At 40.1% G+C, this 24,636-nt stretch overlaps 1 long non-coding RNA gene across 1 annotated transcript in view; it reads right to left on the reverse strand.

Annotated features, from left to right (window-relative positions):
* Positions 1 to 13,303: 13,303 nt before the first annotated feature.
* Positions 13,304 to 24,636, reverse strand: part of LOC139081086 (uncharacterized) — a 181,799-nt gene continuing 170,466 nt past the window's right edge. Inside the window, exon 5 of the long non-coding RNA XR_011536052.1 lies at positions 13,304 to 15,743. This is a non-coding gene — a long non-coding RNA (uncharacterized lncRNA). The remainder of the gene's footprint in view (positions 15,744 to 24,636) is intronic.

Consider the following 24,636-nt stretch of genomic DNA (forward strand, 5'->3'; position numbering starts at 1 on the left):
CTATACCACCTCTGAGTATACCATAAAATAAAATAAAATAACAAGAGATGAGACTGAAAATATGAATCACTGGAATCAAATTCCTACAAACTAACAGAAAGAGGTGAAAGGGCTGTTCCTTGAATGATGCGTGTCTAGGGAGCATAGGTGCTAGGGGATCTAGCCCTTTCACAAGACCCTCATTTTGACACCCTCATTCCCCCAACAATCTCATCAGGACCTCTTGCACCCCTTCCCTCCAGAACATTCAGAGTCCTGCTCTCTACTAGGTGGAAGGGATAATAATATGATTAGGTAAACAAATATCTGCCAGATACACACCCCCCAGATAAATGTAACATCCTATGCTATGAGAGGCAGCAGAGTATAATGGTTAAGAGCATGGACTCTGGAGCCAGACTGTCTAGGTCTGCAGTCCTGGTTCTACCATTCACTCGCTGTGTGTTCTTGGGCCACTCTCTCTCTATTTCCTCATCTGTAAAATGAGGATACTAAAAGTAGTACCTACCTCATAGGGTTATTACAAGGAATAAATGTGTTAATATCTATAAGGCCCTTACATAGTGTCTACCATATAGTAAGTGCTACGTAAGTATTTGTTAAATAAACTTGGTTTATTACAATTGCTTTAGAAAGTTCTTAAAGGAGTGATCTGTAATTATGAGGTTTAAGGCACTGCAGGAAAAGTATGTTTTGGAGCACTTCTCACAGCATATTACATGGATAACCATCTACCACTAACAAGGCCCTAAGACCCTTAGAAATATATTTATCCTTGGGCTGGCCCTGTGGCCCAGTGGTTAAGTTCACGCGCTTGGCTTCAGTGGCCTGGTGTTTTGGCAGTTCGGATCCTGGGCATGGGCATGGCACCGCTCATCAGGCCATGCTGAGGCGGTGTCCCACATAGCACAACCAGAGGCACTCACAACTAGAACATACAACTATATACTGGGGGCCTTTGGGGAGAAGGGAATAAAAGGGGAAGATTAGCAACAGATGTTAGCTCAGGGATAATCTTTTAAAGAAAATTAGTGTTGGGTAGCACCATTTAAAAACAAAGAAATCTATTTATCCAGATGGATTGACTGCCCATGACTCTCTACTTTCAATGATCCTTTTGTCATTCAGTTAAAACATCCAGGACACAAGCTAAAAAGCAAACGCTATGGGTTTCTATGCCTCTGCATCTCCAGACCTTTGCCTCCTGTCTGCCTTTGCAAAATGCTTTCAGCTAAACGCAAATCGGATTCAGCCCCATTAACAGCTTTGCAGACCACAGCTGAGGCTCATTGCTTGGCAACCCTCACCCTCCCACTCACTTCCCTGTTTCCTGCTGAATCAACTCATGCTCCAGCCCAGGCGTTTAAGGATGCGTCAGTAGGTCACTAACATGGGTCAATTGCTCACAGTCTGTAGGGCTGTAGAGGAAGAGAGAATGTACGTGAACTAGAGGCAAATCCTCATTTGTATAAAGTGGCCAGTCCAACAAGAAACAAAACCCAATCCTCTATGAAAAGATTTCGCTTCATACATAATAAGGCCCCCAGTGGGCAGCCCAACACCTAATGGATAGCTGTAAGAAAGCTAGTGCTTCATTGTGACCTGAGCAAAGACCAGAGAATGATGAAATTGATGGGATTTTAATTCTTCTGGTTTAGTACTAAGTTGAAGAATCTTATGAGAAGCAGGAAGCTGGTGGTGCACACTAAGAACCAGAGCTTTGGAAGTATTTTACATCCACTCCTTGACAAAAACAAATGACTGGCAGAAATGGGCACAAAACTGCATTATTCACATTTCGAAGACCCTCACTTGGCAAGCATTTTGAATATAAGTCTTAGAACCAGGTCTAACCTGAAACAAATCTGAGACATCCTTTTTCATCTTTACTTTGTTTCCATCCTTTTGTCTCTCCTATTCCCAGTAGCCACATATTGACTCCTGGCTTTCTAAGAGTCCTGTCCCCCCAAATTTGTCACCTCAAAGAAACCCGACTTTTCACATCACTGACCCATATGTTGGCAATGTATTCCCCTACCTCCCTCCAATTCACTCTCCTGACCTAACCTATATCCTATTCTTTTGTAATCTGTGTCCTAAAGCACTAGCAGTTTAATGAAAAAAACTGTATTGAGGTAGCAAAGGCTGAAAATGAATTAGTGTGTTATCCTTATTTGGTATGGCAGAGACTGTTAGCTGTCCTCCAAAATCTATTCTCCCATTTTTTTTTCCTGGTACCACGACTAGACTACATTCCCTATCCTCTCTTACAATTAGATGTGACGGTGTGATTGAATTCTGACCAATGACATTTGAGAATAAGTTCTAGGCACCACCCCCAAGCCAAATCCTTTAAGAAAAGAGCTTTGTTCTCCAGGCTCATTCTTTTCTTCCATCAGCTGGATGTAGATGCCAATGAAGCCTTAGGGAATTGAGGAGCCACAAGATGGGGAAAACTGGAATCTCTAAATGACTCTGGGGAGGAGTACCATCTTGCTGACCTGAAAACTCACACAGGACCGCTATATGAGAAAGAAATAAACTATTGTGTTGAGACATTACATATTTGGATTTACTTGTTAACACAAACTAGCCTAGCCTACTCTTACTGACACCTGGAATATATGCATTTTCACAGATGTCTGCTATAGACACAATCCCCTATCTCACAGGGCTAAATCTCTAATAGCAATAAATTTCAGGTATCACTGATGGAGATTTTGGGGATAGAGCTTTTTGCAGTCCCCATCACATCATCTACAGAGACAAACCATAGATGGATTCAGCCACAGAGTATAATGGGAGAGGAAACTGCACCAAGCAAAGACCCATCAACTAGGATATGTGCTGAGGGAACCTGACCAGAATGCAGAGACTGGCCTCAACCGGGACAGTTGCGATTTCCAGAGCAGTGTCCATAGCTTCGGATAATGGTCAGAAGGAGGAGATCCAACCCAGCTACAAGAAATTCTAGACAGCTTCCAACCCAGAAGTCAAGCATAGTGTCCATCATCATCATGACCTGTCTATGTCTTGCCAGTTGGTGGGATATCAAGGAATGGTCGGGGGCAGAGTCTAGGGAGAGATGATTGGCAGGAGGCAGGCAAGGTTCAGGGTGGGGACACAGCCCTACAGGGAGACAAGGCAGAATTACTGGATAAACTGTCAAGTGGGTGATTAAAGCAAAAGTCACCTAGAAAGGGGGGCCGGGGAGCACTACAATTCAGGAGTGGAATGAGTGCATAAAGCTCCCTTCTGGCTCAGTGTTTCAAGCCCTATTAAAGAGGTTTGAAGTTGCTGGTATATTTTCTGGCGTTTTGATTTAAGAATAGGCTAGGGAGTGGTCTGGGCTGTAAGTGGAGCCCTTCAATAGAGTACCAAGGCACTAGGGAAGGCAAAGGCAGGGGAAATGTGGGCGGAACCGCCAATTTAAAAATCCAGGTTCCAGCTAATGTCAGTGCTGGCCAACAAATCTCTATATTCATCAGAAAGCCATGGCTCATGTCAAATCATAAGCGAACGATTAAAAATGCATAACATCGTCTTCATTAAGTTGGTACCATTAAAGACCAGAACTATTAGCACATTTAAGCATGCATGACCAGTACCTCTCTTACCGGTTAGTGAGCAAATCCTCTTTGTCCTTGCAAGATTCCACATTAGCCAGATTCAAAGAATTATCCAACTAATATTGGCCATGGCCAGAGTTGGGACATCATCTGTAGAAATTGCTAAAAAATAGGCTTTCAGTCTCATTTTGCAATAGTGATCATTTCTGACATTGGATTGTTTGTTGTACATTTATTATCTGTCTCCCTCTGAGCCCTTTCACTGCAGCTAAAGTACTCCCTCTGATGGTCTCTAGGTTTCACTCACAACTAACAACAGGGCATTGTTCTGTTGGATTTTTCCTCACAATGTTTCTAACAACCCCCAAAGCCAGAACCCTGACAGCACTTAGTTCAAGCTTTGATTTAGCTCTTTTGGTCCTTTTTTTGCAAAGGAAAAAAAAAAAGAAACTGGTATGCTCTGTATTGTAAGTTAGAATACACACACGTACAAATATACAATATACATATAACATATGCATAATTTAGAAACTTGGCTCTCTCTGATTCTAAAAGATTTTACTTACAGAACACTTTGCAAAATTCAAACCAATTTTAAAATGCTGTCTTTCCAACCTGGAATTGGGTAACATCAGTGGTGCCTTACAGAGGAAGGGGAATTACAGTGTCCAATCACTGTCATAAGGAAGCTCGCTGCACAGTGTGATGTGGACAGCAAAAGGCCAGCCCCACCATACAAAGCCCTCCAATTCCAACCATTCATGTCAAAGAGGTTGTGAGAGCCAGAAAAAGAACCTACAGACATTAGCTCTTAAGCAGCCAGGTTTGTAAAGCCCCTGTGACCTCCTCCGCCACCCTTCCCCGCTGATCAGGATTTACTTGTCTTTCCTGTACTCCGCGCATTGTTTCTACTTTACCCCAAAGCCTGCAGTTACTGTCCCATCCCTAAGATGAGCCCCATAGCCTCTTCCTGCTTTGTTCCATAACCATAATTCACTTCACCACAGAAAATCAGTAACAAGAACCAGTGCCCTCCCTTCTGAACATCACAGCAATGCTATCAGTTTAAAATCACAGTTTTCAAACACCAGTTTACAAAATAGTGCTGGGCTGTGATGAAGTCTCACTGATTTTTTTACAAAATTTAAAAAATAAGATAGGTGTAATGAGAGTTTGCCATAAAGCTAACACGTTAATTAGAAGGACTGTCCTTTATTCTGTGATCATATCCTTCCTACTTTCATTGTGGGGGAGGGGGCATTAAAGTTCTCTTATTTTGTGAAACTATGGTGATAGTAGTTGGTGTTTGAGATTCAGCTCGTTTTTGTTTTTGCTTTTTGACTTTGCAGAAATAAAAATAAACTACCTGGGAGAGGTAAGGGATAAAGACGTTAACCAGTTTGTCAAATTAGCTCCTTTAAACATACCAGGAATGAGATTAGAAGTGGGGTGGAAAGTAGAATGGATCTGTTTCCATGGGAGGAGGAAACAGAGAGGGCCAAGAAGGGCAGACTTAGCTTAACCACCACAGGTGAGGCGTTTTTTGAGAACTGCGCCCTAGAAGGCAGTGAAAGGAGAAAGAGGACCTGCAGAAGACGACCTGGGGTATACTGAAGATAAACTTTTTGATTTTATATTGAAGCCCAACTCCAACTGCAGCCCTCTCATTTCCCTAATTACAGTGACTCTCAAAACTGCACATTGGGATACATTGCATTGACATCATTTGGAAATAAGACTCAATTTTATTCTGATAGCAATTAAATTCCCAATTACCTGGAAGGCAAACACAGTTATGCAAATTATAGATGCAGGCTGACTAATATTAGAACTCAAATGCTTATCACTTCAGAACTAGGCATTTTGCATCTCCTTTCCTTTTTTAAAGGCTGCAGTGAAATTTAGTTTAACTGGACTTTGTGAGTTACAGGACTAAACTCCATTAATTTTCTGAATATAAAATGTTAGTTTAGCTTATCTGAAAATTGATCTTCTCCCAAGACTATCCCCCTTAATCTTTTTCTCCCTCTACTTCTTCATAAATGATTATCTAATTCAGTCACTATATTATTTATCATCTATTATTATTTATTAATTCACTAACACTATCATATAATTCAGCAATAGAATTTTTGCCATAATGCTTTTCAGTACATTTGCATACTGAATAAAACCATATTGATTCTTAAGGATTTTTATGCTCTAGGAATGCTAGCTGCAGACAAATTTGCAAACAAATTTTTATTTGGTTTCCAAAGACATTATTTTGACATGATTTCAAATGACGCCAACAAATCAACCCAAGTTCTGCAACAAATGCCTTCTTAATGGGTTTTGCGCTATTTGTTTTAGTTGACACCATTTATTATAATTTAACAGCATTTCCTTCCTAGGAAAGTCCAAAATCAATAAAAAACGGTGACATATGTTTGTATTTATTTGGAAATACAAATGCAACCAAAGGGCTCTGTCAGTGTACGATTAATAGAGTACAAGATGTTGCGGTTTGGGGGCATCTGATTGTCTGTCTTGTAATAGGAATTTTGAAATAGCTTGGGATTTCTGCTCCTCGACTTTCAGGTTGGGATAGAATTTCACATTAACGATAAATCACCCTGGATACGTGCTTTTCTATTTCAATTTGCTGGAACGTAGCATCATCAGTTCATAAGGCGGGGAGTGGGACCACTTGTGGGATGAGGAAAACAACAAGCTGGCAATAAAATATTAAGACAAAGAAATAAACACATTTGAAATGTTATTACTGAGAGAGGTGCTGAAGCTGACATACCTGTCTTTTCTTCCAACCATCATGATGCACAGGCAGGCAATGGAAATCCCAAAGCCCAAGACTGGGCACAGAGGTTCAGCATCAAGTTCTCCTCACAACAACCCTCTGGCCTTTTTAGATAAATTCTTCTTTATATTGACAGTAGGGAAATATGATTAAGAATTCCCAGGAGAAAAAATACCCTGTGCTGGGCCTGACTGCCAACCCTTTCACAAACTCATTTTCAGGATCTGCCTGTCCGTTGACCCAGGTTCAGTCCCTTGGTTCTCTTCTTGCAGCCCAGGTACAAATGAAATTCTATCATAGAATTATAACATCTCATGGTTAGAAGGATCTTAAAAGTCATCTAGTTCAGTGGCTCCCAAAGGCTAGTCCAGAGACTAGTGCCAAAACCTAATGAAATTTTGCAGGCCTTTGAAAAATAAGGGCATTGTGGCAGAAAGCTAAATTTATTAAAGGACTTTGCTTCATTCTATTTTGGGGGTATGAAATGATGATTTTCAAAATGGTAGGGTTTTTTTCCTTAGTGTCCTCATTAGAGGGTCAACCTTCATTTCTTGTCTCAGATCTCCATGGGAAGAGAGCTCCACTAGAATAACATTCCTGCCGCCCTTACCATCATTTATTCCTCTCCGTGGGAGGAGGAGTGAATTATTTGATTTAATAAGTTTGAAGGAAGGAACTGAGCATCTTTAACTTGGCCCCTTCTGAGTTTCTCACTTTCTGGAGCCACCTTGTCCACAGATGTTCACATCCTGTGCCAAACAGGAAAGGGACTAACTCCTACAGAGAAGATCGATAGTTGTCCAGCTGGGACAATGACTGGGTGGGTAAGCCAAGCACTGTGAAGTATTAGCACACCCACTTGGCTACAGATCTAAAACCACAATCTCCATTTCTGCTTTATCAGTGCTGACGGTGATATTTTATCCTCCAGCTAACTCCTGTACCTATATCTCAAGTAAGAGCTGATAGCTAACACTTATAGAACACTTATTATGAACAAGGCACGGTTCACATGCTTTACACTTGAGGTAGGAATTGCTATCCCGTTGTATAGATGAGGAAACAGGCACAGAAAGTTTAAGGAATTTTCCTAAGGTCACTCAGTTAGTAAGTGGCATAGTCTATGTTTGGACCCAGGGAGACTGGCTCCAATTTCCAATGGGTTTAAGACTTACACAGAGAAAAAAATTGTTATCCATTGCCAAAAAAGTGTTATCCCAAAAACCTTATCAGGCCTCACTTGGTAAAAAAATTAAAAGCTAGAAACCTATATCAATACTTCGATTTTTTTTTTGAATCTTCACTAATTAGTCATACAGATCCAGTATTCTACCAACAACTGACTTAGTCCAAGCATTCATGCACTTCAGGAATCCCCTCTCCTTCTTCCTGCCCATTATTCACTCTATATCTGTGCACCTGAAGACATATAAGAATAAGAAACACTATCAAGACTGCCCTTTCTTGGGGCTGGCCTGGTGGCGAAGCAGTTAAGTGCACACATTCCACTTCGGAGGCCCAGGGTTCTCCAGTTTAGATCCCCGGTGCAGACATGGCACTGCTTGGCAAGCCATGCTGTGGTAGGCGTCCCACATATAAAGTAGAGGAAGATGGGCATGGATGTTAGCTCAGGGCCAGTCTTCCTCAGCAAAAAGAGGAGGATTGGCAGCAGATGTTAGCTCAGGGCTAATATTCCTCAAAAAAAGACTGCTGTTTCTCGTTAGGACAGCTCCAATTGGTGGAAAATTCTCCTTACATCAAGCTGAAATCTACTCATAGATTTGTCATAAGTAGCCACACAGAACAAATTTAACCCTTCATGGACAAAGCAGCCCTCCATAGACATTTCTTTCACCCCTAATTAAACATCCTGAGCTCCTATGTCATGGCTTGGAGTCCCTTCATTGCACTAGTAATCCTTTTCTGAAAGAACTCTAGTCTGATTACGTCCCTTAAAAGGATGGTTTCCAAAAGGAATCTAATACTCCAGGTGAAGTCTGGTCAGTACTGATTAGAGCAGGTCCATTTCCTGGCTAGTTTGGGATTCTACACTTCTAAAACTAGCCCTTCCTTCCCTTTTCCCCCAATTTAAATGAGTGATTTTGTGAGTAACTGAATCATCTGGAAGCACATGGCCCAGGACCCAGGAGTCCCATCTTAACCTTTATCTTCAAATCAAACGACAGTCCAGTTCACATGTGAAGGAGGTCAGAGAAGTCACTTACACACACATATATGTCTGATACCACGTTGTACTTAGCTCCTGACCCAGGTCTGCCACCAGTCCCTACTGGTTACTGATATTTGATGCTGTCCTGATCTGACAATTGGCCTTGTCATGCCCTTTGGTTTCCCTGAAAAGGGCTCTTGTTGAATACCAGGGGAGCTTGACAGTGCCCTAAGGCCTGACTGTCACAAGAATTTTCCCTATTCAATTTGCTTTGCTGTGTGCCTTTGGCTGCATCTATAAAACACCAAAACGTCCAACTTATTCTGTCAATGAATCAGGCAATTCAATGGGTAAAGATTAGTCAAATCAGTTGTTTATCAGCATGTAGAAATACATAGTAGTCCAACTGTAAAATACTTAATAACAATGTTAAAGTAAATTTATATATGACAGATCCTTAATGAATTGTGGAGTAATTAAGATGATCAAGGATTGTTCCTAAACTTTTAAGCTTGATGTCATGAAAAGCAAACGTATCCATCTTCCCACAAAATTTCTCTTGCTGCCAGAGTTGAAGGTGAAATCTTAAGCTATAGGAAAAACTGATATGACCCAATCTGGCAGGCCTTAAATTCTTATAAAAACATGAGAAGGGGACAAAATAATTCAGAGAAAGGATATGGAAATTCAGAATTCATAAACTAGTTCTATCATTAAGTACCTGTAAGACACCTTAAAAAAAAAAGCCAGATTCATCCATGAATCGCAAACCATTTTCTGATCATTAATACATAAATTCACATTATACCATAAGGAAATAGGATAATGATAAATTATTATTTTAAATATAACAACCCAGAGGTTATGTAGCTTGTCTAAGGATAACGAATACGACAATTAGAAACTGAAACACATGAAAGAAATTCTCAGTCCTGTCTTTTGTCAATTTATACAGACCTGCATGGCCTTGGGTGCCTCAAAAATAAATCAGTAGCTTTTTACAGTTAAGTATTTGGCTTTTTTCTAACTAGTTTATAAATGAAACCATAAGCCACATGAAAGCATTTTGACAGTGCTGTTAAGAAGGAGGTGATAGAAACCTGACCTTTAAGTAAAATGATCCCTCGTTTTAAATAAATTCACTTTACCCGAGTTCTAATTTAGATAATTGATCAAGAAGGTCATTTAATTTGCTTTTTAAAGTATCTAAGAATGTAACATAAGGAATTTTCATGCTGGAGTACTTGTGTTAAAACATAGTACTTGGTGGTGAGATATAACATCACATCTATACTTTCTAGATACTGTTTAGACCCATAGAAAGAGTGAAGATGTGTGCTCAGGAAGTCAACCAGCTTAGGATGAATCCTTTTCCTGAAGAAGGGTAAAAGGAAGAGTGGCCCTATGGCAGAAGAGAGACCCCAAAGAAAACACCTCGCCTCAAAAATAGTTATGGCATCAATGCCATCTAAGAAATGTCTTCTTGACAGCTACATCTCTGAGTATTTGTAACACATTTCATTTGGCAAGGAGGTGGGGTGCATATGGGAATACATCACCAGTGTTCTAATGTGAGACAATAGTAAAATAGGACTTGTCTTACAGTCAACACAGTTGGAATACATCTATTTGCGAAGCAAAAGACACCTACCGATAGAATGTGAGATTAAAGAAATTTGCTGTCCCAGTGCCTTTCATGTACTGAATATGAGTTCCATTCCTTAAAGGAATGCTTAGTTTAAAGCCTGGAGAAAAAAATGATTGAAGAAATTTGGGGGCAGGAGGAGAGAATCAAAATAACAGCAATAGAAAGATGCTGAACCAAACTGAATTGAAAATATACATTTTAAGAATAATTATTTTACTCTCTCAATTTGTAATTTTCATGGCTGAGCTTGCTATGGAAATTGCGCCTTTGGTTCTGTTCCAAACTAATTGCCGTTTATTATATCCTGCAGCTATTCATCATGCTTATCAGTCATGTGTATCAGTCAATAGGCACTTTTGATTTCAGTACAAGTTATATGGGAATCAAAGTTTGGGATTACCCAAAGGTTTTCCCTTTCCCACATGGATGCCACTTACCTACAGGCAGGACAGAGACTCAGTGAGGTCAATTGTCTCACCACAAGACCCTAAGGAAGACAACTTTGGCCCAAGGCCCTGCCCATCCTGCTGCTCTGGCTCTACTCACTTTTTCCTTCAACTGCCTCTTGCTCCCTGCACTCCTTGAGCTTGTGCTTCTCCCAGTTTGCTCAGGGACCTCTCCTACCCTCCTAACCTAATCACATCAATAAGCCTTTCCTCTTGAGTGTTCCCTTCCCTTGGGGTATTGCTGTCTGGTTTTCAAGATGAACACATAATATCCTATGACAGAATCCCCTAGTTAGGGGGATTTAGCATAGTTATTAAGAGTTCCAGCTCCAGAGTCATACTGAGTGAACTGCATTAGATTCCGCTGAGGGATTTGTAGGCACACTACTTAATGACTCTGAGACTCAATATTCACATATCTAAATGGGGATAATAATACTTACATGACATGGTTGTTGGGAGGAATAACTTAACAAAGTGCCCGATTCTCAGTTTTGTCTTGAGTATCTGAGTTGGAGGGCAAGGTAGTCAGTTTTGAGGATATACTTTATGGTGCCTATGAGTCATCAAGGTAATGCTGCCCCTGTGTCAGTTGAAACTATTGGTTTGGAGCTCAAAATAGAGAGGTCAGACCTGGAGATAAACACATAAAAGTCATCAGCCTATGCTGATGCTGCAGAAGTGGATGGGATTGCTCAAGGGCAAGGTTTAAAGCGAGGAGTGCAGACGGTTATTGTCAGGGCTCTGAAGAATGGCAACAATTAAGAGATGATCGGAGGAAGAGGACCCAACAGGAGACACTGAGGAATGGCCATAGAGAAGAAGAACTAGTAGGGGTAGGGTGTAAGTAACCAAGAGAGGAGAGAATTTTGAAAGTGGTTTAGTCAGCAGTGTCAAATACCACAGAAGTGTCAGCTGAGATGAGGAACGATATTAGTTTATTGAATGTGACACATAGGAGTCAGTGGCTTTTGCCAGTGTTGTTCCAGTGGAGTGATAGGGGGAGAAGCATAACTCTTAGACACACATTTTGGAAGACTACAAACCTATTTTAATGCGTCTAGAAACTGGTTTCTCAGTAGGCTACTAGACTATGTTTCCAATAGAAGTGATTGACAAGTGCTAAGTAGACAGTCCCAGAGATGAGAGCCTGGCAGTCCAAATTGGCTACCTCCACAGAAAACATTTAGGAAGGGAGCTTTGTTTAAGCAGATTAAGCAACATCTAATGACTCCTGGAATGTTGCTTCTTACTATGTAAAAGGAGAAGCTGGTTTGTGTACAGTGTGGTTAATAATGAATTAAAACTTTAAGCCTCTTGCTGCATACACTGATTATAATATAGGATAGGATTAAATGAGCTTGTTTGTTTTAACCTAGATTTTAGCCCACCCAAAATAGGGAGGTCCATTATGTAAACTGCAGGCTGTCAATTTGGCATAAAGCAAGTAAAAAGTGCCTTTTCTTTAATTCACCTGAATCTATTAAATAAATAGGACTGCAAGCAACACAGCTGAATCTTATAGCCTGGAGCTCTTTTCCGCAAGCGTTTATTGAGCGAACTTATGCAGGAAGCTGGGCTAAGGCTGTTGAAATGAAGAAACCATGTCTTGTGAGAAGTAGCTGGAAGAATTGGAAATATTTAACTTGGAGATGAGCCGACTCAAAGGAACATGAGCACTTCTTCAAACATGTGACACATGAGAAAAAGGACAGAAAATTGTGACCCCAGAGCCATTCCAGGACCTATTGGTGGACTCTCAATAAATATAAATTTGCACTCAATAAAGAAAAGTTCCTATTAATAATAGCTGTCCAAAGATAGACAGGCCACCTCAAGAGTTAGTAAGTTCCCCACCATGGAAAGTACCCAAGCCAAAGTTAAAAGGCCATTTGTCCCAGATGCAATAAAAACAATATAGCTGGATAAGTTTGGATTATAGTCAGTTGTATGTAAGAGAAAGAAAGCAAACAAATCATAAAATAAAACAATGACCCAAATAAATATAGAGGTGTATTTCTTTTTCATGCAAAAGAAGTTTAGAAGTAGGCAGTCCAAAGGTGCAGGGTAATTCCATGATGTCATCCCAGACCTGCCTTCCTATCATTTCGTTGTATCATCCTATCATTTGTCTTCTACCCTCAAAGATTCCTCATGGTCCTTTGGAGTTACAACCATCATGTCCTCAGTGTAGGCCAGGAGAAGGAAAAAAGGCAGAAAAACAAAAAGGGGCCACTCCTAAATGTGCCCACTCCCTTTTAGAATCTTTCCTGGAAGTCCCACATGAAACCTTGGCTTACATATCACTGCCTAAAAGGTAGTCTCACGGCCTTGGCTAGCTGCAAAGAAGGCAGGAAAAGAACACCTTTTATTCTGGCTTGAACAGTATCCACCTGAAAATTAGCAGTCTGTACCTAAGGAGAAAGAGGAAAAGAGATGTCGGCGTGGGCAGTAGGTATCTGTGACAAAACGGCCATCTGATGAGTTTGAGTTGAAGGAATAATATTCTTTCTAACCCTTAGATCCTGTGGGCTCATAGCAGAGTTATGTGTAAAGAGAGCTTCTTTCAACATACTCTTAATCTGGGAGACAAGACACCCCTTATATGTACCCCATCGTTTGTGTAACCAGTTCCCTGCATACAATTCCTTCTGTTTTAACCACTTAAAGTAGTTTTCTTTTTTCTAGTTGGACCTGGATTAATGTAGTTTCTGAAACTATTAATCTTATTGGTTAAAATCTCTCTTTTGAAAGTTCCTGAAGGAATAAAACATAAAATAAGGAGGTTTTGGTGAAAATAACCAAGCAAGGAAAGATACAGAGTGCCTAGAGATATTTCCTTAGTAAGAGATGAAAGCCACAAGAGCTTTCAAGGCAGCCATGAGAACAGTTGTTCGTTCAAATACCAAATATTTATTGAGCCTGCACTATGTGCCAGGCACTGTTAGATGCTAGAGATACAGTGGTGAATAAGACAGAGACATGGATTCTGGCCCCATGGAGCTTATAGTTCATAGAAGAATGAGAGATCAAAAAAAAGTTAAGAAAATTAAGAAATTAGAGTTGAGGTTGGGGATGTTAGTCCAGAGGGACTTCAATAATCTGATAATTTGTCCTTTGCCTTGATTTGTGAAAGAAATGGGGGGCATGAGGGCTATTCACAAATGTCCAGGGAACACTGACCTTGAAACTATTCCTCCCTTTTTGTGCTTTACTTTGTGATTCCTAAAAGTCAGTGTTCTTCTGTGCTCACCATTTTCTAGTCCTGCTTTCCATAATACTTCCCTTGCCTTGTACTAGGTTATGCAGCACTGTGTCAACCTATTGTAAATATTGCTACATTTGCAAGTATAATAACAAATTCCATGCAACTTTGCCTTTCCATATTGTCTGACAAGAGACCATTATTGTTTTAAATTTGTACTTACATACTGTAATACTTGCATTTTGCATTTAATCACTGTCACATTTTAGTGACGAGAATTGGAACTGGGGACAATTGGTATTATGCATTTTGACCTGAAATAGTATCCACAGCTGGGATTCTGCCTGGATCTATATAATCTTCAGTGATTCATAACTCAATGATCTTAATGCGTCTGTTGACCTTCCAGACAGTTGAGTAATCGTTGCTTTGTACCTAACTTGCTTGAGATTTAAAACCACTTCATCCAAGCAAAGGGAGGCAAGTACTGTATTTAAAGGAAATCTCCATTTTAGAGGGCTTTGACATCATCCTCCCAGTAGCCTTTTCAATGTATCTTGACTCCTCCCATTTATGCCCCGTGTTTATCTTCCTCAGGAATAATGCACAGCTGGGGCTAGACTATCAATGTTGCTTATTATATATATTCTCCTGTCCTTTCTCAAGAATTTGTCCTCTTTCTCCAGGTGAATTGAAAGCAATTTAAAGACAGGACCAGGTTCTTAAATTTATTTTTGATCAATAACACCTATCCCTTCCTCCTCTTTTTGCTTCCGTTTCACTTTGGGTAAACCTGAGATTGTACCCAATCCCCCCACAACACCCAGCCTTCTTACTCCTAGGCTCTGCCAACAACTAACCTTGTGACCTTGATCAATTTGCTTAGCTTCTCAACCTGTTTTCCCATCCTTAGAATGGATTTGATACCCACCTCTTGGTGTTGTACCTGGTACAGAGCCTAGCACATAAAAGGGGTTCAGTTAGTCTACTTCTCTCCCTGATCCACACGCCACCAAATGAAACTTGTCTGTTCCGAGACCCACACCCTCAGAGTCCTATCCTCTGCTAATGTGACCATTCTACTGAGTCTAGTGCATTACCCCTTCTACATAATGTATTTATATTTTAAATGGAGTTCTCTCTACAGGAATGTCTAAAGTCTCAACTGAACTGACACCTGAGCACACTAACTAGTTCCCTTCCTGGTATCCTCTATCGTTCCCTGCTACATTCATATCCCTCATAGCACTTAGTGCAATTTGAAGTGAATTACTCCATTCCTTTACTTGTTTATTGTCTCTTTCTCCCAATAGGCTATACACTCAAAGGCAGAAACCATGTCTGCTTTAATCACCAGTAAATTCCCAGAACCCAGCAGAGTGCCCAGAACAGAGCAGACAATAAATATTTTTTTTGATGGATTGATGAATGGATGGATAGATGGAGGGGCAGATGTAATAAGTGGAAATACTAATAGAGTAAGTGGAACATTTTAGTGGAAATTTCAGGCTCATCAGAAAGATGGTAAGAGTAAGATTTGAGGGCAGACAGGTTATTTGTCACCTTAAATTGTATGGAGATAGACTTCCTTGAATAGAAAAGGTTAAGAAGAGAGTTGACTGCATGGAGCAAATGGATTTGTACAGATGGCAAGCAAGATACATGCTGAGAATTAGCAAAGAGGATATTGTGTCTAAAGACACGGGGACTCCTAAACCATAATGCTTACCATGAAATGCTTTTCATACAAAAACACCAGAAGACGGCTGACACGTAATTCATTCTTCTATTTGCTTTGTCTGCTCTGCCCAGAATTCAGCATTAAAGCCCGGCTTCTTGGACCTCCGTATTCTAGCAAGAATCCTTCGCTTCTGAAGTGAAAAATACACCACGAGCAAGCTGTCATGGCTGAGAAATCAGAAAACAAGTTAGATTTTTGAGCTGTCAGATCGAAAAGGATTTGCAAGCCCCTTCCCACCTACTCTATGCTATAAAGACGGATTTCCAGAGGTTTGAGAGAGATTTGTACTGCAGTTTCAAGGTTTACAAAATGCCACCATCCTAGGAGTTTGAATTATTCCTCCCCTGTATTTCATTCATAATGTACCTTTGCCAGCATAAAGAGTATTAAAAGGGCCTTTGAATGGTAATAAGGCCCTTAACACTTATGAGAAGCTATTTCCCTTGCGTTGCAGTTGTCATGCTGGAGGAAAATAACCAGTAACAAACTGGGTTAACCCCTTGTCTTCCAAAATCTAATGCCACTTGGTTTGTAGTTAGGGACCAGTGCCCTGAGCGATTAATTCCTGAAAAACACAAAAATTAGGATTTTCAGTAAACACTTTTATCTACTCCTTCTCTCCCCTACTCCCCTACCTCTTCCTCACTGTGAGGGAGGAAAAACTTACTCAAGAACCCCCAAATTGGAAAGCCCATCAAATTTAGGGCAAAATTCCTATGATTCAAAACATTTGGGTGAGTTCTTTCACAATTAAGAAAATATCTGAATTGCATAATATTTTCCCCCCACTCCCCCTAGTACATAGTTGTATATTTCAGTTGTGGGTCCTTCTAGCTGTGGTATGTGGGATGTCGCCTCAGTATGGCCTAATGAGCAGTGCCATGTCTGCGCCCAGGATCCAAACCTGCGAAACCCTGGGCTGCCGAAGCGGAACATGCGAACTTAACCACTCAGCCACTGAGCTGGCCCCTGAATTGCATAACATTTTAACATAAAGCTTTTTGCTTTCACACAAGGGACAGTAGAGTGTAGTAGTTAAGGATATAGACTGGAGTCAGGAAGAGTCTCTTTTAGTCCCAGCGCTATGTATTAGCTGTGGGACCTCTGGCAAGTCAGTTAGCCTCTCTAAACCTCAGTTTTCTCAAATGTAAAATGGGAATATATCAATACCCACTTAATCGAGTTTTTGCAAGTGTTTTAAGGGATCACCAATGAAAGTATATAGCATAATCCTGGTATATTCTAAGGGTTTTGTATATGTTAGCTAAGTTACTGCTAACCTAAGGAAGTACTTCTGAGTTACTCAAGAGATAGGTTCTGAGTAGTTATTCCTACACTACTTGCTTTAACATCCTGCCTTATTAAGTAGAGACTTCTAATTGATATAGTAATATTTATTTATGAAAAAGTATTTCTAAAGTGCTTAAAATTTTCTCTTGTTGTTAACATTATTCTTCATTTGCTCTCTTTATAAATAGTATGAAAGAAAACTTCATTCAGCCAGCAATGTTAGTATCACCACAAATACCAGTTGACAGTTAACATTTTTCAAAGTACTTCTTGGCACTTAAAGTAAAAAAAAAAAAAAATGTTCTTTTCATAGTTCCTTGCTCAAATGCAAACAAGAATTGTCCTGAAAGGGGTCTGCAGGCTGCAGGTAAAAATCTGACATTCAGCCAAGACTTAATTCAGAGTCAATAAAGTAATACTCTTATGCCTAGGTAGATGTGTAAATTTTCTCCACATGATAAATAAGCAGGCTGTGATTTCTATCAAATCAATCTCAGCTTGAGTCAGTCCTTCTCTAATCAATAGATCTGGATGTGCACTGAAATATGAAGTCAATATATGCAGTGTTACATTCACTTTAAACGCCTTCATCAAAAGTCCCTAGCAATTTTTCCATTATTGCCATAAATTCAGAATACCAGGCTTATTCCTTTTTCTTTTAACTACCACTTTAAAGGAACAATAAGTTTCTAGGTCCTGAAAAAGCTCTTACTTGGATCCAGTTAGAAATCCACATAGATTCTCTGACCCAATCAATGTGGTAGCTACGATGACACTGGAACCGCGCTATAAAGCAGAATTGGGTATGAGGCAATATTAGTGAAAATTGTGGTGTCTAAAAGTTATTGCTGGGATATTTGGAGTTTTTATTAGGAATTCTAAGAAGTTGGAGGCTTTTGGATAATGTGTGAATCTTAGGAAAAAGATCCACCATTTTCTGGCCAAGGTCACCAGCCTTCCACTGCTTCCCTTAACAATATCTCTTTTCATTGTATGTATGTATACAACAAAGGGCTTATCGAAGCCCTCAAGTTTTGGCAATGCAATCAGTTTGTGCAACTTGCTCAAAATTTTAAGATTGCTGGACGATCCCAGCCTGCCCATTCCTTCTTTGTGCTTCAAACAATTGTAGTCAGCACTCTTTGCTTCCTTCTAGGCTTGAATCTGTTTAGTAACTGCTCCTGACACCCTTTACTAAGGGCTATGGGATATTGTGGAGATCAATTCTTGCCATCACCCCACACCACCACCACAAAACTATGTGTGACCAGAATCTGTGTCTATTCCAAGCCTACTCAACTCAGAAGGGTTTGTCATTCATTCTGAATTAAATGATTAATCAATTGTTAACAGGTAAGTTTTCAACTGTTTATCAAGACTCCTAGCTCGGGGTTCTTATATTGGGATCCATGGAGAGAATTCAGGAGCTCTGTGAATTTGGATGGGAAAAAAATATTTATTTTCACTAACCTCTAACTATAATTTAGCATTTCTTTCAACTATAAGTGTACAAGTCATAGTTAATATTAGCAGTAACTGTGAGTTTGTCACCAATAAACAAACCACAGATATTTTCTATTTTCATATCACATTACAGGTGCTATAGATGTCTCAAAATATCATTTACACTCCTTGCTACTTTAAAATTATGATAGTTATTAGACCCATCAGTAGATCTTATTACTAGGCAAAATATGCCTACTGGCTGCTTTCGTAAATAAAATTTTTATTGGAAGACAGCCATGCTAATTCATGTGCATATTGTCTGTAGCTGCTTTCCTGCTACAAATGGCAGAGTTACGTAGGTTCAACAGGCTATATGGCCCACAAAGCTGAAAATATTTATTATCTAGCCCTTTATAGAAAAGGTTTACCAAGTCCTGATTTAATACATTAATATGGAGGTGCACATACTATTACTATATCTTTAAAATAATTATTCTAACTGTATTTCAAAATAATTGGTTTCCTTTTTAATTCTATAGATTTCATTTTATTCACTTAAAAACATTATCGTGAGAAAAGTTCCATAAGCTTTACCAGACTGGCAAAGAAGTTCATGGAGAAAAAAAGGCTTAGGAACCCCTGTCTAGCTAGAGAATAAATCCAAAGTTCTACTAGTGTTCATGTAGACTTAGTTTGTGAGTACCTTTTTGCCCTCAGCAAATAGATTTAACTAGTTAACTATGGACTTTCTTCTGCTTTCCATTTTACTTGACTACTTTATTCCCCTAACATTGTTTTATTGTGTGTTGTTATATTAAATAATTCATTCAGTCAACAATTTATTTCTTGAATGCGTACTATGCACCAGGCACTGAGGATACAGCTGTAAACAAAACAGATCAGAATCCTTGCCCTCACAGAGTCTACATTCTACCTGAGGGAGATACGCAATAAAATAAGAAAAATGATAGTATGCAAAATGAAGACAAGGGCTATAAACGAAAATAAAGCAGAAAAGTTGAATGCATTTTAAATGGAAGATTAGGGAAGGCCTCACTCAGAAGGCAGCCCTTGAGCAAAGACCCGAAGAAGGTGAGGACGTGAGTCATACTAGGGACTGGGGACAGGTATCCTAGGCAGAGGAAAGAGCTAAGGCAAAGGCCCCAAGGCAAGAGTGTGTCTGGCTTCTTCTAGCAAGGAGGTCAATGTGACTGGAGTAGAATAAGTCAGACAGTGAGTAGTAGAAGATAAGATCAAGAGGTAATGAGGCCAGGGATTCTCAACCCTCTCTTGGCCTCAGAAGCACCTGGGGAACTTTAAAAATTTGCACATACCTGGGCCACACCACACATTATCCCTCCTGGAGATATGGCTTCAATTTATTTAAGGGCCCAGACATTTGTATTTTCTTTAAGTCTTCTGGGTGATTCTAACGTGTAATAATGGTTAACAACCAATGGCGTGGGGCCATAGGCCATTGTACAGACATTAGATTTTGATTAAAGTGAGCTGAGGAGTCATTGGAGGGTTTTGATAAGAAAAGTGACATGATCTGACAGGTTTTAACAGGATCACTCAGGCTGCTCTGGGTTAGAGAGTTAAGGGGCTAATCAGAGAGACTAGTTGAGGGCTAGATAATACCATGTGATTGCAGTAAAGGTGGTAAAAAGTGGTTAGATTCAAATTGTATTTTGAAGGATAAACTATTAAGATGGCTTTTGGACTGAGGTGGGGGGATGAGAAAAAGGAAAGAGTCAAAGACGATGCCAAAGTTTATGGCCTGAGCAACTGGAAGAATGAATGGCCGTTAATTGAAATGGGCCAGACAATGGGAGGATTAGATAGTGAGGAAAACATCAGCAGTTCAGTTTGGAACATATTAAGTTTCAGATGCTTATTAGATATACAAGAGGAGATACAAACAGACAACTGGATATACAAATCTGGAGTTTAGAAGAGAAATCTGGACTATAGATATAAATTTGGGATTCAACAGCATGTACATGGCATTTAAAGCTATAAGACAGGATGGTATCACTGAGGGAGTGGTTATGGATAGAAGTGAGAAGCAGTCTAGGACTCTGACATTAAGAAGTTGGGGAGATAAGAAAGAACCAGCAGAAGAAAACTGGAGCAGCCAGAGAGGAAGAAAACCAGGTGTGACGCCCCAGAAGCCAAGGGAATTATCTGCTATACGAAATAGTGCTAAAAGGTCAAATAAGATGAGAACTGAGAATTGATCTTTGCATTAGCAATGAGCTCATTGGTGACCTTGACAAGAGCAGTTTCACTGAAGTGGTAGGGAAGAGAGTCCGACTGGAATGAGATCACGAAAGAACGGGAGAAGAGCAAATGGAAACAGTGAGCAGAGACAATTCTTTTGAGGAATTTTTGCTGTAGGAGGACAGAGAAATTGACATTTAAAATAATGCAAATGATTACAGTATGTTTGAAGGCTGATGGGAATAATTCAGCAAAGATGGAAAAATTGTTGATGCAAGAGAGAAGGAGAAGAATTACTGGAGCAATTCTATACATTTAAGGGAGAATCAGACTGCCTGGGTTCAAATCCTGGCTCCACCCCTTTTGAGCTGTGAAACTGGAAAAATTACTTTCTCTGTGTCTCAATTTCCACATCAGAAAATGGAAGTATGATAGTACCTACCTCAAAGGTTTCTTTGGGTATTGAATTAGATATTATGTAAAGCACTTACTGGTACATAGTAGGGATTCAAAAACTGTTAGCTAGTAGTAGTAGTTGTAACTACATTCCTCTCTTAACAAAACATTGCTTAAGATTTCTTTTTCTGTAAACTTTCCTAGCCAAGTAACCCCCTCCTTATCCCAACCCCAGGCTCAGTAACTCTACTCATTCCATCAATCTCTGGGCACTTATTGGATATGCGGCTACATGGTCATGTCAACGTTTGCTTCTGTTTTCTCTTTTTATATGTCATTTCTGTGTCTACATTCCCACAAGGCCTTTCTTTCCCCAAAGGGCAAGTCCTTACTATAGGGGTTAAGAGCACAGGCTTTCAAGTCAAACTGTCTTAACTTGGCTCTCCGCTCTGTCACTTTCTGACCGTCTAACTTTAGACAATGTTATTTAATTTCTGTATCTCCCTTTTCCATCTGTGATATAGGGATAATAGTATTACCTCCCTATAGATTACTGAAAGGATTCAATGAGTTAACATGCAAAAAGTGCTTAGAACAGCACCTGGCACATAATAAATTCACAACATTTTTTTGCTGCTATTATTATTCCTAGAAACCATAAACTATGTTTTCCAAACATCGGCACCACCTCCTACTCAGCATCGTACCATGACCACAACGCCACAATACATCCACCCTCTTCTCTAAATTAGAGCTTTATATTCAGGGGTATTTGCAGCATAGTGTCTACACGTTTACTACCCACCAGCCTGCCCACTGGGGTCATGTGTGCAAAATGTAATAAAAGCCCTCTTTTTCTCCAAGTGACCTGAAAGAATTCTATCAATGAACCATTGAGTCCCATCACAGTAGTGCAACTATAACTAAAAATTTTAAAAATAAACAAGAATGGCTATATTTATATACCCCAAATTTTTACGAATATTAATGTTTAAGTCAATTGACGGACTCTGCATAACTAACTGCTTTTCAGTCTTTAGATGCCAAAATAGACATCACTTACTCCAGGGAGACTTTATTCCTTGCTATGCAGTCCCTACCTCCCCCTGTGTTCGTGCTCATCATGACACCGATCACATTATATTAGAATCATCTAGTTACTTGTCAGTCTTCCCCTGAGCATAAGTATTGTGCCAATCTCACTCCCTGATGACTACAACAACACAACCATAGTAGGTACACAATAAATATTTGTTTATTTGTTATTATAGCTGTGTCATTCCCAGTAGCCAATTTGGTAGAATTTTTCCCTTTTCAACCAGGAACTTTGGTGTTGTGTAGGTATAATCACAGTACAAAATAAAATGTAATGATATGAGGGGGAGCCTCATGTGTAATCAGATTAGAAAGCTATCTCTACAGTGGGATTTGAAGGAAAATTATAAAACCACTATACAAAAATATCTTCTCTACCAGACCATCTATGTCAAGACTATACGTTGCCATGGGTTCACAGATTATTCAATGGTAGCAAAAAAACAGAAAGTAACATTTATTGAATGCCTACTATGTGCCAAGCATATTATATATGCTATCTCCTTTAACCCTCATGATGACTCTATGGTGTGTGTATGACTACTCACATTTTACTGATGGGAAACAAGGTCACAGAGGTTGAATAATTTGCCCAAGGGTACACAAAGAATAAATAAAGAGCCAGGATCTAAACACAGGTCTGCCTGACGCTACAGTTTTGTGCTTTCTATATTCCACATTGGCCCCCAGGAGACAGATCCTAGACAATTAAGTAAGGATGGAAGCAAAATATGAAAAATAGCCTGGGAGGTGCTTATGGAGGGCATGGGCAAAAACGGTTTTAAGGATGAACCGTCTATTTACGTATTGTGGGAGGCAGAAGAACAGTCCCCTAAAAGCATCCACGTTCTTATCCCTAGAATCTGTGACTATGTTACCTTACACGGAAAAAGGGATTTTGCAGATGTGATTAAAGTTAAGGAATTTGAGCTGGGGAGATTATCCTGGATTATCCTGGAGGACTCTGTGTAATCACAGGGGTCCTATATTAGTTTCCTGTGGCTTCTGTAACAAATTACCACAAACTGGGTGGCTTAAAGCCCCGGGAATTTATTCTCTCACAGTTCTGGAGGTTAGAAATCTGAAATCGAGGTGTCGGCAGGGACACCCTCCTTCTGGAGGCTCTGGGAAGATTCCTTCCCTGCCTTTTCCAGCTTCTGGTGGTTCTAGGTGTCCTTTGACTTGTAGCTGCACTGCTCCAATCTCTGCCTCTGTGATTCCATCGCCTCCTCCTCTTCTCTGTGTCTTCTCCTCTTCTGTCTACCTCAAATTTCCCTCTGCCTTTCTCTTATAAAGACACTTGTCATTAGATTTAGAGCCCAGTCAGATAATCCAGGATGATCTTTTGTGTCAAGATCTGGAATTATATCTTCCAAGAACCTTCTTCCAAACGAAGTAACATTCACAGGCTCTGGGAATTAGAACGTGGACACATCTTTTGGATGCCAGAATTCAATCCACAGCTTCTTAAAAGTAAAGAACCTTTTCCAGTTATGGTGAGAGGGAGATGTGACCACAGAAGAATGGTCAGATAGATGCAACGTTGGTGGCTTTAAAGATAGAGGAAAGGGGCCATGAGCCGAAGAATGGAGGTGGCCTCGAGAAGCTGAAAAAGGCAAGGAAACAGGTCTTCCCCTAGAGCCTCCATAAGAAAATGCAGCCCCACCTGTGCCTTGGTTTTAGCCCAGTGAGACTCATTTGGGACTTTAGACCTCCAGATCCATAACATAATAAATTTGCATTGTTTTAAGCCACTAAGTTTGTGGGAATTTGTTACAGTAGTGAAAGAAAAATTTACATCAGTACTGAGGAAAGTTAGAGCAAACGTTTGGATCAGAACAAGTGTGGAAGCCAGAGTCAAGAGGGCAGGTCATGGAAAAGAAGGATGTAAATGCCAGAAGGCACAGCAGGGCAGATGGCAAGAACTAGGAAAGCCACAGGAGGAAGAAGATCAGGATAAAGAAAATAGAAGAACCGATACACATTACTAATATCCAGAAGCACCCTAGATAGTGGAGCATGAGGCCAGGGGACTGATTCCGACATAGGGATCCCAGACCCTGTAGGGAGGACACCGTTAGAAGCATGCTGTCCGGTCAGAATATGTGTGGGCAGGAGAGAGGAGCATAATCTGGCAAGCATAGCCATATAGAGTTGCCTGCAATTTTCACATTACTCACTCTTTGGGTTAAAGCATTTAAGGTCTTTCTTAAAGTTCAAGCTTCATACTAGTATCACCTACTTAACACACTCATTAAAAAGCTGTCCTACTGAGTCACCTAACAGGGTCTGAGATAAAGGCCCCAAGACCGATAAGTAAGTGCAGATAAACAACTAGGAAATGTTTACAGTATGGAGCATTAGTTAGGAACAAGTACTGAGCCTGTTACATGGTATGAATGCAACAAACTTCTGTTGAATGGATGAATGAATAGATGAGTGAATGAAAACACTTGAGACTCAGGAAGTTTTTGGGACATGATGACTTAAAGAAAGAAGGACGCACAAAAACGGCAGTGGGACTCCAAAGGCAATCTTGGCCTATGTAACCATTGTCCTGAAAGCTGGTCATGGGCAACACTTCTCTATGACTGGGTTGGTGTGTCTTTT

Source organism: Equus przewalskii, chromosome X, assembly GCF_037783145.1.
Source record: "Equus przewalskii isolate Varuska chromosome X, EquPr2, whole genome shotgun sequence".
NCBI lineage: Eukaryota > Metazoa > Chordata > Mammalia > Perissodactyla > Equidae > Equus > Equus przewalskii.